Here is a 6,684-nt window from a genome sequence, read left to right on the forward strand (position 1 = left end):
CAGGCCCTTAACTAGTGATAACTTTCTTCAGTGGGTTGTCAGATATGACAAACTATGCCACTTAAATAGAGGTTACCCTCCCCGTGCCATGTCATCCCTTTGTCCTGAAAACCTACTTTCTTCCTTTGCCCAGGTAACAGAGTTTCTGGGTGGTTGCTATATGTAGAAGAGCCTAGAAATTACTCTCTAGCTGAAGCTCTGGTTTCTGTGAATGTATTTTCTTTACTTTGAATATCTATAACAGATTATTTTCTAGTTATGATACACGATATAATAAATTCAGTTGCGGAAAGTGTTTGGTGGAGTTTCGAGTCCCCTCCATTCTGTGAATTGCTGCCCAGCAATTAGTTGTCCATCCTTAATAGATTTATCCCTAATTACTTGTTCATGCACTATTGCTTGCTGTAATGCAGAGTTCTAAATAAATGCCTTCCTTTCTACATAGGCTTACAGAAATGGACCAAAGACCAGGGGACTGAGAAGCTGTTCATTTGTGTGTTGGGTCTCAGTCCAGTAATTATAGGCATCTTGTGCAAAAAGTATTAGGCAATCATGTATATTCTATGCTGAAGACTCACAGAATAATTACTTCACAGGTTAGTAAAATATAATTCTCTGTGTTTTTTTCAGAGCGTTACAGCTGCTTTTAGTGTAATTAAAATTTATCTATCAAAACATAAGAGGTGCTGCTTCATTCAAGGCAAAAATAATATAGTTGGGGTCTATTAACATGTAGCTAAAAATTATGCCTTTTTTCAAAATAATTAATTTTTACTGTTCTCCACACTGAAAATTCAAAGTCTGACTGTAAACCATTCTAAGGTCAAATTTTCACTTATCTAAATGTCTATGATTTTTTAAAGATAAAAAGAAGAGGTGAAGTTGAAATTTTTTGCACACTTACGTAAACCTGAATGAGGAAAGTGAACGGCATTTGAGTCATGTAAATACTTTTTTGTACTGGAAAAAGTCTAGCTATTTAATTGACTTCTAAGGCACAAACAGGCTGGATCAGTTGATCTCTCCCTGTAGAAATTAATCCTAATCACGCTGTATCTAACTTGAAGACTGAACAGCTAAATCTGTTGATCTGGGGCTGCAGACTGGGCTGCGGCTGCAGCAGGGATGGGATGTGACCTGGGGTATCCTACACTGGAAGAGTTATCAGGGAGGGGGCTGCAGCTTGCTCAGGATGCCTCGAAAGGGCATTTGCCCACCTCTGCCCCTGCTGAAGCCAGTAGGAGTTTTAATACCTGGGAGGATTTGGACTACTCTCTGCGTGTTTTCTTTTCTCTAGCGAGGCCAAGGCATCATGCTTTCAATGCTGCAACAGCTTGCTGATGCTGAACGGGATGCCCCAGTGGCCCCAGCCGCTCCAGATGGGATTCCCAGTCAGTGACTTGCACTGGCCTGGTCCTTAACCTGAGCACGTTAGGCCAATTTAACTCACTAACTTGTCATAAAGCTCCTCCACACACACCCCCCCCTTTTTTCCCTAGTTAACCTGGGATGAACATTTTGGCATGCGCACGGTGTGTATTCCGTACATGTATTGTTTGCCCAATACAAGTTCTGTCATGTGCCAGCATATGGTCACTGTGACCTTCTAGAAGTATCTGAACATAAATGACATCAGGATGTTATTTAGAATTTAACAAACATAATCCTGGGGTAATGATTAGATACTGGATAGCAGCACAGCTGAAACCAAGTTATACTACCTACAGCCTTCACTGCTGGTTGCTCTCCTGATGCACTATGCAAGCACATCTGTGTATGCCTCATACTGAACTCAACCAGGGACTTGATTCCAGAAAAAAACCCAACCAACTTGTATTTCTCCCCCCAAGTTATTTCCACCAGGATCAGCTCTCTGATCTGATTCCTCACTTGGCCACACAAGCTCCTGTGCCAACCCAACATAGGCACTGCAAGTTGCAAAGCGCTGAATTGCATCAAACAAGCTGCGGATGCCTGTGGATGCACTTCCAGCAGAGCCTCTGATCTCCTCCTCCTGCCTGGCTGCGCCTGGGCAGCGTCCAGGCAGAGACTTGAGCCAGATTAGTAAAAATGCAGGGGAAAGAGGAATTGGGGTGGGCCGCTCTGTTTCCCCTCAGTCCCCTGGGCCGTGCAGGGCGCTGTGATCCAGCCGTGCCTTCTGCCTTCAGCTCCTGTCCAGCACCAGGCAGACAGCTCTTCCAGAGCCTCTAAAAAATGAGAAATCCCCCATGGGCTCCCAAGTGACTCCCACAGCCCAGCTGAGATAAATCCCAGCGACTGCAGCTGACGGAGGCAGTAATTTCAGCATCAAAAGAAATCACCCCTGTGCTGTCTAGCTTTTGGCTTCCCTCGGTTTCACCCCCCCTCCATGGCTCGCTCCTTGCCACCGGGGTGTTGCCTTTAGCGGTTCAGCCCGAATTCTTGGTAAAGCCGTTCTAGTGTAAGTCACAGCTTCGTGTGGCCCTTCGAACATCTCTGTGTCCATCCCCAAAGCTGTGTTGTGTGCGGGGGCGTTTGCAGGATGAGCCTGTGTGCATGTGAGGGGGAGGAGGTGCTGGGAACATGCCTTGAAGGCTTCAAATCTGTTTATCTTCACACTCCTGAGAGGCGATCACTCTCCCGTGACAGGGCAGCGCGCTGGAGGGAGCTGTGCTGGCAGCGAGGAGATAAACCTACGGGGCACAGGCTGCTTTGGCCAAGTGGCCTCTCCCTGACCAGCTATTCCTTATGTCTCTGTGAGATGAAATGGGACAAGAGCAGCAGGAAGCCTTCTCCAATCCTTCTTTTTAATAGTTACTTGGGATAAATTGTAGATGAGAGACTGCATTGTTAACTAGCTGAGGACGCAAAGACAAAGGAAAGGGCTGCAGTCTCTCACAGCAAAAATAAATAGGTATCTGTAGCATGGTATATTCAGCAGTATGTCCAACTGCTGACTTGCCTTGTTTTTCATTAATTTTATTTCCAGTAATTGTTTCCTGATTGCAAACATATAGAGGAAAAGAGGCAGAAATGATTTGCGTATTTCCTGTTGTAACAGCAGAATGAAGGTAACTTATACAGGGATGAAAGGAGACCATATTTCATGCCTGTTGCTAAACAAATAGCTGCAGAACAGTGGGTCATCACGATAAGCAAGAAAGACACTAACAAAAAGCTGCCTCTGTATGGAAGGTTCAAGAGATTCCTTTATAGGTTCAAACATAGAAAGTGGTAACCCAGGAGATATTTTCTTTCTGTTCGGTTATTCTTGGTCCAATACTTATTGTATCAACCCAGTGTATTAACACTTTGTTTGATGGAAGATAACATCAGAGTACAGTACTGTGGTATTTCCAGGATTTTGTTTCGTTAGGGTTTTGGTTTTTTAATTGGGGAAAAAAGGGTTGAGAGAAGGGACTGTACTGAGCCAATTAAAAAATATACGCATTGCAAATGCAGTTTCTGGGGCTCTTCTCCACCTGCTGGCCATTCCTGCTCCTCGCTGTGATTTCCACGTATGCATAAACCCTTAATGAAGTTATTCCATGTGTTTCAGTGCACAGATTCCAGCTGCAGCTGCCCATCTGCTGTCACTTTGGTCTCAAGCCAGCCAAGCACTGAGGGCTTACCTCCCAGGAGTGCTGAGCATCCCATTAGGATCAGAGGAAGTAAATGGTGCTCAGCACCTTGTGTGAGAACCCGTGGTGGCACAGCAGAGGTGTGCAGGGTGCTCTGGCCTGGGAAACACTCATGGTGGTTTGGCTGATAGGAGTCAGGGCAGCTGCTATACCATGCTATTGCCACACTTTCAGCTGCATGTGCAACCCTTGGTGTTTCACCGTTCATTTTATGCTACAAAGAGCCAGGTTAGGGAGATAAACCAGGAGAAAACAAGCTCTACTGAAAAAAAGGGAGAGTTTTCTGGCAGGTTAGGTGTCTGGAGGAGCTCACTGCAGGCAGAAGAGCATCATCTGTGGCATGAGGGCCAGAAAAGAGGGCATGGAGCTGCGGTAAACTCAAACTCCATACCATAAGAGCTCTACACTGTGCAGAACGGGAAGAGTGCATCTGGGATCAGGTATGTCCTCAGGTGTGTACTCTCTTTCTGTGTGGTTTGTTAAAAGTACCAAGATGACCTGATGGCTTACATCTAGGAAAGAGCAGAGTAACTGACCAAAAATACTTATGAATTTTTCACACCTTCCAGTAGTAGTGAGCGGGCATGGGAGAGTGAGGAAATGTGCTGTGCCAGAGCCCGGTGAGTCCTCCCAACTGCCTGCGGTTATCTTCAGCAGCAGGGGAGGATGTTGGGTGTCCTCTTTCCCCTGCTGAAATTCATGGCAGGGTCCCTCTTCAGCCTGGTGTGGCAAGTCTTCAGGGGTGGGGGTAAACGTCTAGAGGCTGCCTCTGGGTCACGGTGAAACAACCTGGCTGAGGCGCACCCACCGATTTGGGCCAGCGGAGCACTATCATGGAAGGTGGCTGGAAGGAAAAAAAACCCACAACACAACAAAACAAATCCCTAGTGTGGCAAATAATTGTACTCCTTCCAATTCAGTGTTTGTTGGTTTATAACCAGATGAGATCTGTGTTAAAATCCCTTTGTCAAGGAGGTGTGCTTTTCCTGTACAGGAAGGCTCCCTGGAGAGAAAGTTCATTAGCGTCCCAAGGGCTCAGCCCAAGGTGTGTTTGCCCATCTGCTCGTGGAAGGAGTGAATCTCCTTTGAGAAGGCAACAGAGATGGTAACTGTACACAGGTTCAAAATGAAGCAAGAATCCACTAAGTGACCAAATGTGCTGAAAGTAAACATTTGTATGGTGGGTCTTAATAGAGTTAGCTTAACATATTGTAAATCTGTGAATACAGTTGTAATTGGGTCAGGAGTCTGGCATGAGAAACAGGCAAGTGTCTAAACATGCCTGCAGTGACACCAGATCAAAACCACTCAGAGCAAGAACTGTAAAGAAAAAAGGGGCTTCCCTGAGAAGAAGGGTTAATGACACCCTGCCGGGAGCGCAGCGACACGGCAGCCTGTTAGCTGGGTTTTGAGGACTCCACTAGCTGAAGGCAGAGCTGAACTGGCGCAAATTGTCATAATTCCCCTGCAGTTAATAGGGCTCCGGCAATTACCACTGCTCTCAGCCTGCCCTGAAAAATGGCTGCAGCTCCAATACCGCCGCAGCCGTGCTAAGCTGCCTGTGGTGGTTGTACCCTCTCCTCTGGCCTGGGTGCCTGTAGCTACAGCTTTCCTCACGCCAGCAGTGGCACCCGGCAGCTCCTGCAGTGACCTACTGGCAGAGACGGAGGATGAGCTAGGACCTGGCACTGGTAGCAGGGAAGGGCTGAGCCTTTGGGGCTGGGAGCAGTGGGGGGACTGGGAGGATGATTGTATGTTGGTTTGAAAATAGATTTGAGCTCCAGAACCCAACTACCACCTCTTGTAGGCTGCAGCTATATGAGGATAGTGTTGTGATTGCACATGTGGTTAATGGGGACACTTAAACTGCTGTAAGCAGCTCTCTTCCCCACCTCTCCTCTTTCACACCCATGGGTGCTCATCCCTATCCTTTTCTGTCCCACAACTTCATGGTGTTAGAGCAGAGCCATGCAAAGCCGAACTGGAGGAATGGATCCTGTGGGCAAAGCCACTTTCCCATCTCTGAGCTGGCTAGGGCAGGCGGGATGTGGCAGCATGTGAGCACCCAGCTTGGGCAGTTTGTGGCCATGCCAAACACCATCTGTGCTGCTGTGACGGCTTTTCCCAGACCACAGGGATGAGAGCGCTAACATGATGCTTTTCTTTTTCTCAGGTAGAGCTGAAATGCTCGGTGCAAAACTGACCACAGACCAAAGTGAACTAGTTCTGGTTTAAGTTGAAAGAAATGTAAATGGTCTAACATCAGAAAAATCTTATTCTAACCTGGAAAGAAACCGCATTCTCCACTCTGGGCTTCTGTCTGCAGAGATCTCATAAATACAGAGTTCACCTTGGGAAGCTCCAGTTACAGGTGAACTTTCAGCCTCTTTCCCTTTCCTGAGGCTGCTACGTTCCATCCCAGGGAAGAATCCTGCCTATTAGTTCCCTTTCTAGAGATGTTGGTAACACTTCAGACAAAATGTATAAACAACACGGTCACAAGACTTCGTTCACCTTTGGAAAGTGTCTCTCTCCCTCCTTGCTGGTTCAAAATGGGACCAAATTTCTGGATTTTATGGCCTGAGCCCAGTTTAGCAGCCCTGGATGACAGCTGCCCTCACACGCCTGGGGAAGAGCAGTGGAGCAAAGCCCTGAGCTAGATCTGTTCATGCCAATCTGATTTTTAAAATCCTTCTTTTCAGGAAACATATAAACTGGGCTTGCCAGGGGTGAGGATGAAATGCAGCATAAGGTAAATCAGGTTATTTACTTACAGCAACCTGGACAGCATGCTGCTATTCCAGCTATTGGTAGCACTTCAAAGAGAGCTCTTACTACTGACTTGAGTTTTAAGGCATTGAGGAACTGACTGCTGAAGTATTACAAGTTATTATTTCTTTGAAAGATGTGTGCAGCTTGTTTGCAGACCCCAAAATCTAATAGGAAGCATAGAGGGGTTTATATGGGTCTGAAAAGAACCACAAAAACTGAGGAAGTTTGCATAGTTTCCCACATACGCCAAAAATACAGATAGAGTCAAGCAAAAAAGTCTGTGTTGGTGGCA

Source organism: Balearica regulorum, chromosome 12 (genome assembly GCF_011004875.1).
Source record: "Balearica regulorum gibbericeps isolate bBalReg1 chromosome 12, bBalReg1.pri, whole genome shotgun sequence".
In the NCBI taxonomy this organism is placed as follows: domain Eukaryota; kingdom Metazoa; phylum Chordata; class Aves; order Gruiformes; family Gruidae; genus Balearica; species Balearica regulorum.